General features: G+C 37.8%; 1 long non-coding RNA gene across 1 annotated transcript; it reads right to left on the bottom strand.

Annotated features, from left to right (window-relative positions):
* Positions 1 to 6,661: 6,661 nt before the first annotated feature.
* LOC115919373 lies at positions 6,662 to 10,449 on the bottom strand. Its single transcript, XR_004061819.1, has 4 exons — positions 10,189 to 10,449; positions 8,926 to 9,022; positions 8,394 to 8,640; positions 6,662 to 8,060 (listed from the first exon to the last, which is right to left on the bottom strand). It is a non-coding gene; the product is annotated as an uncharacterized LOC115919373 (long non-coding RNA).
* Between the last annotated feature and the right edge of the window lie 2,535 nt (positions 10,450 to 12,984).

Genomic DNA, 12,984 nt, shown 5'->3' with positions numbered 1-12,984 from the left:
GGGGGGGGTTTAACATTTTGAAATCGGGCCGATAATTTCGCACTCGACTCAGCCAGCCGCTGAATAAGCGGGGGGGGGGGGGGGGGGGGAGGGGGTAAGAGGACACTTTTTTTTTTTGTGGTCTCGAAATTTGAAAATTTGACATTTTGCTCCGTTGGGGGAGGTAAGGTCACCTTTTTTAGGTCAGCCGTGGTAATAATTTTTAATTTTAAAAAAAAAATTTTTTTTTTATTAAAAAAAAAAAAAAAAAAAAAAAAAAACCAAAGGGGGGCGGGGGGGGGGGATTTGGTTTTTTTTTGTAGGGGGGTTTAAACACATAAAAATACCAAAGGGGGGGTTTAACCCCCCCAAACACCCCCCCCCCCCCCCCCCCCCTGCGTACGCGCCTGATGGGCGCCCTCTGGTGCGTTTGCCCCTTGAGGGCTTCCAGAAGAGCATTTGTGAAATGATTTCACTCTTGCTCCTCCAGCAGTGCCCACTGAAACGGAGGCGGCGGTACAGTACAGTTTCCACTGTAGCCCTGAAGAAGCGGACTTTCAGTTTTCTACCGAGGTTTGATTTCCAGATGGCTGTCAGCTTGTTCAAAGCAGTCCAGGCTTTTGCCTTTCGGATGTTCAGATCTTGTTTGGACTGATCAACCCATGAGCCAAGGTACTGAAAGTTTTGGACCTGCTTCAACTTTGTCCTGTCAGCAGTACAAATCTCGCCTTCACGAAGGTTGTACAACATGAATTCTGTCTTAGTACTGTTTATTTGTAGCCGACTTGGCTTGCTGCAGACTCTACTTGTTCTAGGAGCTCCTGTGCCTTTTCCAGATTGTCTGAAATTAGTGCAATATCATCAGCAAAGTCGGTATCTGTGATCATTACAGCAGGACATCTGCTACTTTTCCTTTCTTAAAGGTTGAAGCCTAGATCCTCAAACCCTTCAGTAGCCATTCTTAGAGCATAATCCAATGCTATGATGAATAGGTATGGTGCTAAGGTATCTCCTTGAAGCACTCCTGCTAAGATGGTAAAGGAGTCGGTCTCTCCATCTGGTGAACGTACTTGAGCTGTGGTGTCTTTGTACATCACCCCTACTGCAGTAACTATTGTGTGTGGTATTCCGTAGGCTCTTAAGATATCTAACACCTTCTTTCTATTGATTGAGTCAAAGGCCTTCTTAAAATCCACGAACGTAAGCACTGCTGTCAGATGCTTTGCTTTAATACCTTCCACCAGTCTTCGCAAAGTTAGAATTTGCGACACTGTAGATCTTCCTGGACGGAATCCATTCTGGTTCTTGCGGAAAAGGGGTTCCAGGTGAGGACGGACTCTATTCAAGAGCATTTTGTTGAATACTTTTGCAGCTACTGGGGTCAGTGCTATCCCACGGTAGTTTTGAGGGGTACTGAGATCTCCTTTTTGAGGTAGAGGGATTATTATGCTCCTAGACCACAAGTCTGGTTTCTCGCCATGGATAAGTGTTTGTTACATACTTCCAAAAGCTGCTGGTCAAGGGCACCAGACTTCCATACCTCTGCTGGGATTCCATCCACACCTGGGCATTTATTATTGGAGAGGGAGGTAACTGCCACTGTGAGTTCTGCCATGGTGAATTTGCTTGTTTTAATTGGAAGTGTCTTTTGGACCATCTTCCTTACTGGGTTGTTGTTATCCGGTGGAGGTTGATCAAGAAGATTAGAAAAGTGATCTTTCCACTGGTTTAGTCTCTCTTGGGGCGTTTTACCTCTAAGCTGATCCACTGGGGTCGAGGCCTTTCCAGTGATCTCTTTTACAATATCCCAAACTTTCCTAGTCTGCTGTTGGACTGCACCAATCTCGATCTCAGTGCATTTTTGAGCTATGTAATTTGACTGCTCTTCGTCGTATGCATCCTGGAGATCTTTCTCGGCTTTGTCAAGTGTTTCTGCATGTTCGGCAGTTGGAGCGCCATTCTTTTTATTATATGCTACCTTAAGGCATTTCCGTTTCTCCCTGATCTTTTCGTTTTCCCATGGCACCCGTTTCTTCTTGCCCTTTCTCTTTGGTACGTATTTCGTGGCTGCTCCTTCGTGAGCTTCTATTAGTACAGAGTAGATCTCATTCGCTGTAGGATTTTCGATAGGTTGATACAATGCCTCAAATCTATTGTGTACCTCCACTGTATATGCTTCCTTAATACTACAATCTGATCTAAAGAGCTGCCAGTCATGAGGAAGATTTGATTTGGCTTTTACCTTCGTATTGCTTCTCAAGCTTAGTTGCATTCTGGTGGAGACAATTCGATGGTCCGAGTTCAAGGGGCCAAAAGAGTTGTAAGCTTGACAGTCTTTCACACTATTTCTCCACTTTTTGTTCACTAGGATATAGTCTAGTTGTACTCGGCTCTTATTTGGGTATGTAAATGTCCACAACTTTTCTTTGGCTTTTTGAAAGCGTGTGTTACACGCAATCAGGTCACATTCATATATCATGTTCAGTAAGTATTGCCCATTTCTGTTAGTCCTATTGCCAAAAGTAAAACCCTTGCTGTCTGCAGAGCTAACCTGGGCGTTCATGTCACCACAAATAATCTTCATGTTGTGCTGAGGGATCTTTTTAATTACATTAGACAGTAAGCTATAGAAATTTACAGCTTTATTGTCTGGGGATCAGTTGGTTGGACTGTAGCAGGTGATAACAGTGAGAGCTGGATTTCCACTGAACTAGGCTAGGAGTATACGAGAACTCACTTTTTCAAGGTATTCCAGTGACTTATAAGCAAAAGGACTCATTAATATACCGACCCCTCCAACTGTGCTGTTCACTGTATTCTTGGTGCCTGAAGACATAGCTAGTACCCATCCTTTGCCCATGTCCTTCATCTGAATATCCACATTTTCATGATAGATATGATGATGTTCCTGTATACACAGAATGTCTATTCTCTTTTCTTCAGCTAGTGCTGTTAGCTCTCCCATCTTCTCCTTTGATTTGAGAGACCAGACATTAAAACTCGATATTAGAGTTGCTGCTTTGCAATCTATGATTTTAAGTCTAGATTTGGATTTGAAACCAGTATTCAATTTTCCGACCTCAGCCTGGTTTGTCACTGGAGGACGCGGTTCTTGTTCATCCGTTTTTGTTGGTTTGTCTCATCATTTTACTGTTTTTTTAGCTTGCTAATAAGAATAAATTCAAAGTATAGCTACAATGGAGGCTCGCTACACCTTCCAATGCCATCTATGCAAGGCAGGGGAGGTGGATTTTCCCTGAGCTAATTAAAAGGGGTTACCTACATAAAGAGCCGCATACCCTGGCATATAAAATTCGAAATACGGAACTTCTTTCACGATTTGCGACGGAGTATTCATGGAATCGATAAATGTTAATAATAATGGCGTTGCGTTTTAATATGATATTCTCTCTGAAATAAATTTAAAGTATCGAGTGACCACTGACGTGATTCCTCTGGAGAGTAAAATGAAGTGAAAAAAAGGGAAAATTTTTCTTCTTATATAGAGAGCACTCGAAATTCAATCGATATTCACTCCTAAACAAGTGATCACTAACGTGACTCCCGGGGGAGTAAAAATACTCATTTTCTTTGATAAGAGAATACCAAGCAGGTAATTTTCTTGAACGTTGACCAATCCCTGACCAATACAAGAGGAATGTATATACTTCATGATTATCCTCGGTCCAATCAACATTCTAATCATCTTGCCGATCCCACAATAATAATCAACAAAACATTTTATTCTTCCAGATGCGCAAGTATAATCAAACGAGTTAGATTTATGAGTATGTTGATAGTTTCAAGTACATTGAAAGGAGATAAATCACTGTTTTCGCTATAGAAATTATAAACACGATGTTTTGCTCCGTATTTAAAACAATCTCACGAGTACAAAAAAAAGCTTCACAAAGTCGACGCAATCATATTTATGGAAAATCATCGATCATGATGAAGTAATGCGGCGCCATGTCTCAACACCATAAATCTTTCCTAAATCTCCCTCTCCATCTCTCTCTCTCTCCCCCCTCTCTCTCTCTCTCTCTCTCCATCTTTCGATAAACACATTACTTCAGATTCAAGCACGACGAGATTCGCATATAAATTTGAAATATTTTGTATTGTACACGTAGCAAAACTATTTTGGAGTGTCTAAGAGAGTTAAGCAAGTCGATTAAATGCAAAACAGTCAAATGTTTTCCATCAGGATGGCTATGGCCCATCACTACAAAATCGATTTTGTTCATTTGTTGATTATTTTGATTATTGTGAGGAATGAAAACGAAAGATAATTATGGTTCTCCGTTGCTGCCATATTTGATATTTTTGAAAAAGTTGAACAAAAGGAAATGTCTTCACCGGAACTCGGTTCTTCCTGGCTAAGTTACACCACCGCCTTCACCACTAGACCTCGAAGACGTGCAAGTGGTTTCGGCGAGCCCATATTCGACTGACCAACCTATTGACAAAATGTTCAATCTTCTTTTAGCTTTTGTCGGAGGCAGGCGAGGTTTTTGAACAATAGCAAGCCGCGTGCTTCATTTGGATCCTTACAATGTGTACTTTAATATCGTTCCTAAGTTGGAATGAATAATTTATAATACAATACAAGAGAAGAAATTTTACAAGTAGAAAACCCTGTTTACATGGCAGTGCCCGAAATTAATCGCTGATCGACGAAACGTATGTGTACCCAATTATAAGTTCTTTCATTAGATACTATACATACATTGTATACACATCATTCGTAATTGTTTTGTGTTTTATTTCTCTTTTACCTTGTTTCTTACTTAGACGAATCTTGTACTGACATCACTATACGCCTTTCCATTCGCATGATGCGAGGAAGCAACAACAAAAGAAAAAACCCTAAATATTCCACATCTTCAAATCAACGAAAATATTCCGCTTTACACATTGATCGTCCCTGTTTTCACGAAGTGACGGTAGAGCGCGCAACTAAAAGAAAGTTAGTTTTGAATAAATCGCTTTCAAAGGTTCGAGCCATAATCGCAACCTCTTTAATTTATCAAAGGCAAATAAATTTTATATCCTGGGATTGAAAATATCTAAATGTTTAGTTCTATCTTTAAATATTTCCATAATTTCTTATATTTTTTGAGGAAATGAGCTGTAAACATTACCGTCACTTCGTGAAAACACGAAATTCAAGGACGCGCTGTGATTTTGTTTTCACAAAGTGACGTTAGGTAGCCGCGCGCGTAAAACATATGGGATTTTTCTCTCGTGGATGGAATTCTCGAAATGGACACTAAATACGGCAAAACGTTTTGTTTAATTGATGTACAGATAAAATAATTCGAACTGTGAGAAAGAGTACATTTTCCTCTTTCTGTAGCTGCTTTTTCATTTCTCTGTGTGGACTGTTAACACATCCGTCATTTCGTGAAAACACAAATTGCATAGAACGCTTTGATTTTGTTTTCACGAAGTGACGGTACGTAGCCGCGCGCGTAAAACGTATGGGACTTTTCCCTTGTGGATGGAATTCTCGAAATGGACACTAAAAACGGCATTATGTTTTGTTGAATTGATGTACAGATAAAATAATGCGAACTGAGAGATAGAGTACATTTTCCTCGGTTGGTAGCTGTTTTTTTTTATTGATAAGAATAAACTGAATGTCTCTGTATGAACTTTTAACTTAACCGTCATTTCGTGAAAACACAAATCACATAGAACGCTTGTATTTTGTTTTCACGAAGTGACGGCTCGTAGCCGAGCGCGTATAAAACATATGGGATTTTTATTGTGTGAAGCAATTTCATGAGATAGACACTGAAATACGGTAAAATTACTTTTTTAATAGATGTATGGATAAAATAAGAGCACCTTTTCTTCTTTGTATAATTATGATGTTAGATGTATGATGTCAGTTTTTGTTCACGAAGCTACGGCTCACAATAAATTAACTATCAATAGCACAGATGGATATTGGCACAAAGTGCTTTTAAAATGATTAATAAGCTATTCTCTTTAATCTTAAGCTAAAAATGGATATGTATTTAATATTCTTTGAGGTTTAATTATCAGGTATATTGTATGTAGTAGGAACTAAAGATTGCACTAAAGTTACTATATACTCTCCACTTAAGAACACGTTCAAGTAGTCTCCCTCTCTCTCTTTACCCCCTCCATCTCCTCTTAATATCACACAAATTCTGCCATTTCTTGTTGAAATTCATGCGGGTGATATTAGGGCTTTTGCTACTCTATTACTATGTGGAATTTCTAAAATTTTAGAGAGGGGCCTAGCTAAATATATTTTTTCACATAGGAAATAAAGCAAATATGTTAAGAAATATTTTTGAATGAAGGAAAAAGATTCAGTATTGATCATTGACCATAATCTGTAGTTAACTACTCAACTCTGCAATATAAACACAGAAAATAAATTTCGACTGAGCAGTTTTAATTCAAACATTTGGAACCAGAACAGCAAGTGGCAAATGGAGAATAAATTAAAAATATTAAATAATTCATACCAAACATAATTATCATCATCAATTATCATCAATACTATATTGCATTTTGAAATGTACATTTAGGAATTTGTGGAAGACTCATCAGGTATACAGCCATGGAATACAAAGGTTATTTAGCACATTATACAGTATAAATAAATATGCTAAAAATGTCTTTAACTTATTCTTCATACATGTCCTGGTTATCATGTTTATTCAGCAATCATAGCAAATAAATGCCACATACTACATGTATGATGAAGTCAACAAAGAAATAAATCTATATTCAAAATACCATTCCAAAACAAAATGAATAAGAAATTTTACATCATTAGTATGCTGAAATATACTGGTTGCTAAATAAACTCTTTTTTTTAAAGGTTCATCTGCACAGACTTTTTTTACCTGAAGACAAAAGAGGTATTCAAAACAGTACTGTGTGGTATAGTCTCTTTCTTGCACGCCATGGTTATCCTGTTCTGGCTGAAAGGTTTACATGTTGATCGTAACAAAACGAGGCAGTTCTTGAAAAAAAAGATGGCACAGTTTTTTCAATGGGAAATATGACTAATATAATCATCATCATTACTTTTTTGTTCATTACTGTTTTTCATTAATATCTTGTGAGTAGAGTTTCAGAAGCAAGTCAGTTTACACAATCTCTTTCTAGGGTATTTCAATAAAATTTAGTACACAGTCTCAAACACTACAAAGTTTACCAATGCTAAAAGGTTGTCTTCACCCAGGCAAACACGTAATCTGTGACTAAACAATTATCAGCTGAACAATGCATGATAAACATGGAAATATCAATTTGACTAAACAATTTCATTTCTCATCAAACAGATAAAATTCAAAACAGCAACATTATATTGTATGATTATAAGATAGTTTGAAGTACCAAATACAATTATGATGAGAATGACTATAGAAGTAAAAATAAAAACATTAAATGTGAACTAGTAACATTGTGTTGTGTTTTGAAAGAAAAATCAATTGTGGAAATGTAACTTATATTCATGTTCTAATGAAGGCATCAACCCCTGTGAATACAAACATTTAAAGAAAATAGATAAACAAATTCTTCAATACAAAGATACGATATGAGGATTCATGGAACTGGAATCGAAAACTCTAATATGCATTACTGATTGAGGTAGGTATACCTGATAAATAGCTGTTCTGAGCTATACATTTGAATAATACAGATTTATGTGTGCAGGAGTTCATTGCAATACTGTAACAGAAAACTGACACCTGTACGACTATTCAGTTCATTGTTTCAGAAATCATGGACAATGTTACCAGTTTGCTTTGAATCAATTCATTGATTTTATAATCAATCCATTTCATTGCGATTACAACACACAATTACAATTATGAGTGGTGTTTGCTTTGTTTATGATATTTAAAATGTTTAAAATAAAACAGTATAAAAGAGAGATTGAGGTATTGAAACATTGAAGCATTGTCAAAACGATCATGTAATTGATTCTAGTTTCTCAAGCATGCTCCTCAACAACAGTTCTTCAAGTTTCTTCACACGTATGTCATCCAAGCAATAGTGGTTGAAGCAGCGAAGATCCTTTATCTAGACTGCGTGAAAGCAAAAGGAAATAAAAGAACAATCAATAGAAAACCATTATCAGAATTTCAATTATGAAAGGGAAACTTTACAGTGCATTATGATTAGGCGAAATTATTTTGTGTAGTTTTGGTACCAACTTTTAGAGAGGCTCTTAATGAATTAAATACTTTATTTGGTATCACCTTAGTATTGGCAATTTTTGTTAAGGATTTAAAAAAAATTTAGATGCTGACCTCGATAGGACCACTCATTCCCTTAACTAAGGGACCTAAGCATTAAAATCAATTAAGAATATCAAAAATTTTAACTATTGGGAAACAATCAAGAAGGAGAGAAGATACCTTTTGACTCGCTCAGAAGCATAGACAATGGGTCATCATCAGAATCGCAATCGGAGCCGTCAGGAGACTTTAAGGGTCACCATGCCAAGTCACACATGCAGCTCTGACTGTACGTGTTCGGTGAATTGCTTCAACGGTTCCATACCGCTCCCACTCTTAGGTCACTATGCCAAGTCACAATCCCAGCTCTGTGTTCAGTGAATTATCAAGGACCCATCTTCCCAGCATGTCGGTCCCTGTATCCAATCTAATTTTGTAGAATGAAAGAAATAATTACAATATATTTTCTTTCATATTTTTTGCAAGCAGAGGTAAGGAAATGAATCCAATATTATCTTTTGTACATCAAATTAATTACTAGGCATAACTGACCCAAAACAGAAGTTTTCAATTGCCCCTATTACCCCAAAATAGAATTTTTCAATTGCCCCTACCAAACAACAACCACCCCAATGCACATACGCAGTGAGTGTGCTTAGTAATTTGCTGCTAAAGTGTGATTTTCCTGAACAGATCATGAAACTATTCTCACCTGGATTTGTTTCTGGCCTGTGGCATTCTTGAAAAGTAGATGTACTTTCCCAGTGCTTCCTTCATATAAGTGCAAATTGTATCTACTGCATCTGAAACTAAAGTGAAAGCAAAAACATCATCATAATTTCATTACCACTGAAGTGCAGGTAGTGAGACATGTACATTATCTGGTATGGTGCTTGCTTGGAAAATTCTTTAAAATATGAAGTGGAGTTGGGCAACATTTGCTGGTATCAAGGACAATTGTTTACAAGAATTTTTATATAGGGTGAGGGACCAAGGGTACTAAAGTGCTGCCTTTGGATATAACAGACACAGAGTACAGATAATGAGAGAAACTAAGCTAAATATGTGGACATTGTCCCCCAAAAGGTAGACTACTCATGATTACTTCGGTCTCAAAACAAAAGTATTCCTTTTTCGGATGGTGCAATTTTTTCAGGGCAGGACTGTATCTAATTTTCAATTTTTAATTAAATGTTCATTCATGTCCTTCTTTGCTTGACAGGCAAATCGTGGACTTCCCTAACAGTTAACCAGGAGGGGCTACTTCCCAGGTCATCTCAGCTCAGCATGATGATAATTTTCATAACTCCCTTTGCCCTTGGCTATGTTGATGTTGGCCTTGGGCTTGGAGCCCTGAAGTTTCTTAAACCCCAGGCACGCCTTACAAGAAAGGTCTCAGTCTGGTCTAGATCCTGATCTACTCATCTCTATATTCTAGATTGATGAGTAGTGGCCGACATAAACTGATAATTATAAAATGATGATCTAGAGTAACTAGAGTTCTAGACTCTAAATCAAATTTATAATTAGCTACAGGCCTAAAAGTAAATTACTGAAAAAATAAAAGTAAAACTCTAGTCTCTAGATCTAGAGTCTAGACTACTTGAAGTTGATCTCTAACTTTCTGTAAAACTTGTTCAAATTTATAACTTAAGCAGATATAAAAAGAACCTTAGAGGTCTATAGCATTAATATTTGGTGTGGAGCTAAATAAGAAAGACTCTCCACTTAAGTTATTTAGTCTAGATGTATATTTGTTAAGACATAAGTTGATCTTTTTAGTTTTTGATCACATGATACTTCACTCCTTTATTCACTTACATGAAAATAAGTATATGGGGCGATATGTGGAACGGCGGTGTATATTTCACACATTTCTGTGCTCATGGACATATTTATGGCTTACAAAGAATCAGAATGAATCAAAAGAGTGTACCACATTAATTTACCTTTAAAAAAATGTTTAAAAACTCACCTTTTCATGGTCTGTGACTGTTCCAAACTGCGAAATTTTCACTACCGTCACTTCGTGAAAATATTAAAAGCAGGAAAGAGCAAACGATGTTTTCACGAATTGACGGCTGTTAAGCGCGTACTTGGCCGTCACTTCGTGAAAACAGAAAATCCTTTTGCTAGGTATTTTCTTGTTTACGTCATCGTCATAGTGACATAATTAGATATTATTACGGTCTGAAATTTTTTGAGGTTCAAGATGTTAGTGAATGATGTCCAAAAATGCAAAAAAAATCGAAAGTGAAATTATATGCGATTTTGCTCACTACCGTCACTTCGTGAAAACAGGGACGATTGATATAGATGAGAAGCGCAAGAGTAAATATGAGAACAAGATGAGTAATTATCCTGTAAGAACATTTTTCCTCAAACTGAGTTATAGTATAAATGTGGATAACAACATTCGTGTTTGCTTTCGTAAATGGTTTCGGATTGTTAAAATCGTACTCGAGGTTGATGTCTCCTTCAGGCGTGATGAAGTTATTTCAGGCATGAGAATGAATCAAGCTTCTACACTCATTTCGCTCTTAAATGCAGAGAAAACGTAACAGAGAGAATAGAAAAGGAAGAGAGAGAGAGAGAGGGGGAAAGACATAGGGGAAAGGAAGTGAGAGGGAGAGATAAAGTTAAAGAGAGGAGAGAGAGAGAGAGGGGAAGGGTGAGAGAGAGACCGGGGAGAGAGAGGGAGAAATGAAGTGAAGGAGATAGAGAATTAAAGGGAAGAGACAGAGAGAGAGAAATAGAGAGAGAGAGAGAGGGGGGCGAAAGAGAGAGAGAGAGAGAGAGAGAGAGAGAGAGAGAGGGGGGGGGGGTGGGGGAGACGGTGAAGGCGATATTTTCTAATGGATCGAATTTTAATCCCAAAATGCCCTTGAAACGTAAGTGTTCTTTGAAGCTCAAGCATTCTTACAGTGTCGAGGCAAATAAGGACGAAAATTGGCGGTTCATAATACGAACAGTATCAGATAGCAGAATCTATTATTAGATAGTGCAGAGAAAGAAAGGCTCGAGCTTCAGGCACACGTCATTAGCGATTCTATTCTACGTTAAATTTCATTCACGCTAGATTGCAAAAAGCACTCGAAAATACTATTCATTGCTCCTTAAAAGGAAGAACTGAACTAAAATCCCATTTAAAAGAAATGGATTGGATATCCCTCTATCTTATTTAACACATTAACACGAGCCTATTTTTATTCTTTGTATAAAAATAAAAGAGGTATTATTTGTTATGTAATTACATTATATTCATACATTTCAAAGAAACATTGCTTTTGGCAACCTAAGAGCTGACTGTTGCCCGACATCGCAACAGCCTATGCAGTGGCGTACGCTGGATTTTTTCAAAGGGGTGGGGGTTAAAATCGGGCCAAAAATTTCGCAACGACTCAGCCAGCCGCTGAATAAGCAGGGGGGGGGGGTGGTAAGAGGACACTTTTTTTTTTGGTCTCGAAATTTGAAAATGTTGTTACGTTGGGGGGGGGGGGTAAGGTCACCTTTTTTAGGTCATCCACAGGCATAATTTTTTATTTTTTTTAATTAAAAAACAAACAAACTCAGAAGGGTTTTTTTTCTCCAAAAAATAACATACACATAAAAAAAAAACTCAAAGGGGGGGGGGGGGAACCCCCCCCCCCACTTTTGCGTACGCGCCTGAGCCTATGCATGCAAAAGTTCATTTAAAAAAGAAAATTAATCGTTTGAAATAGCTGTATTATATATCTTGTCATTGGGTACTGTTTGTAAGAACACTAAACGGGTCATATAACAAAAATGGTGCACGGGGGAGTCGATTTAAGCCCTTTTAGATACATCCAACAACAAAAAAATTAACATCACTCATTTCAAATATGATAATACCAGAGCAGTGTTATACAGTGACATTATAAATCAAGTACTGATCAGCAACACGCTTTCCCCATGTTATTTGTAGAAATTATTTCATATCAAGACCTTAAATTTAATGGGCACTCCAAAATGGTATATTGATTTCTCCTAATTAATTATTTAAAAACGGCAAAAACGAACAACCCCGTTTCAAGTGTAGCTGAAGAGCTGAACAAATTGGAGGTCAAGATTTGTATCGAGATCAAGTTTGACCTACAAACAATGTTTCATTGTGATGTTTTATAACAGCTCTCCATCGCATAGGGGTGCTCAAGGTGCCTACAAAGACTACAGTATTATACAAATGGGTTTAGCCCAGCTGCCCTAAGGTGCTCAAGGCATTCAAAGAATAAATCCCCACTGGGTAACCTTTTACTACACCTGGGTGGAGGGTTGTGCTTTACCAGAAATGACTTGTACCGTGGCGTGACTCCGACCGCGAACCATGTAATCCACAGTCCGGTGACATATCCACTAGTGTGTGTGTGTGCGTGTGTGTGTGTGGTTTTTTTTTACATGATACAGAAGTGTATCAATCGGATATGATTATTTACATCTGGGGACCGAACTTTAACCAAAACATCCGAAAGAAAGACGTGACTCAGTTTTGAACCGAGGTCGCCTGAGCCAGTTTTAAGACAGGCGAATTAAGACAGAGAGCTGACCTAGTAAACGTGCCACTAGACCAATTCACATCTCCCTTTATCCACTTGACCACGCACCTCTATATTTAAATTCAAGACCAAGGCCTTATGCTTCCGTCACATCGTCAAACCGAGTGCACTCCGATTAAACACTGACCACTTCCTGGTAATAGTACGGTGTAATATAAAGTTTTATTCGGTTTGTCGTCTGTCTTGCCGGTGTGACT

Source organism: Strongylocentrotus purpuratus, unplaced genomic scaffold (genome assembly GCF_000002235.5).
Source record: "Strongylocentrotus purpuratus isolate Spur 01 unplaced genomic scaffold, Spur_5.0 spur5_scaffold_6, whole genome shotgun sequence".
NCBI lineage: Eukaryota > Metazoa > Echinodermata > Echinoidea > Camarodonta > Strongylocentrotidae > Strongylocentrotus > Strongylocentrotus purpuratus.
The sequence above is the reverse complement of the archived record's forward strand: the minus strand, read 5'-3'. Positions and strand labels throughout refer to the sequence as shown.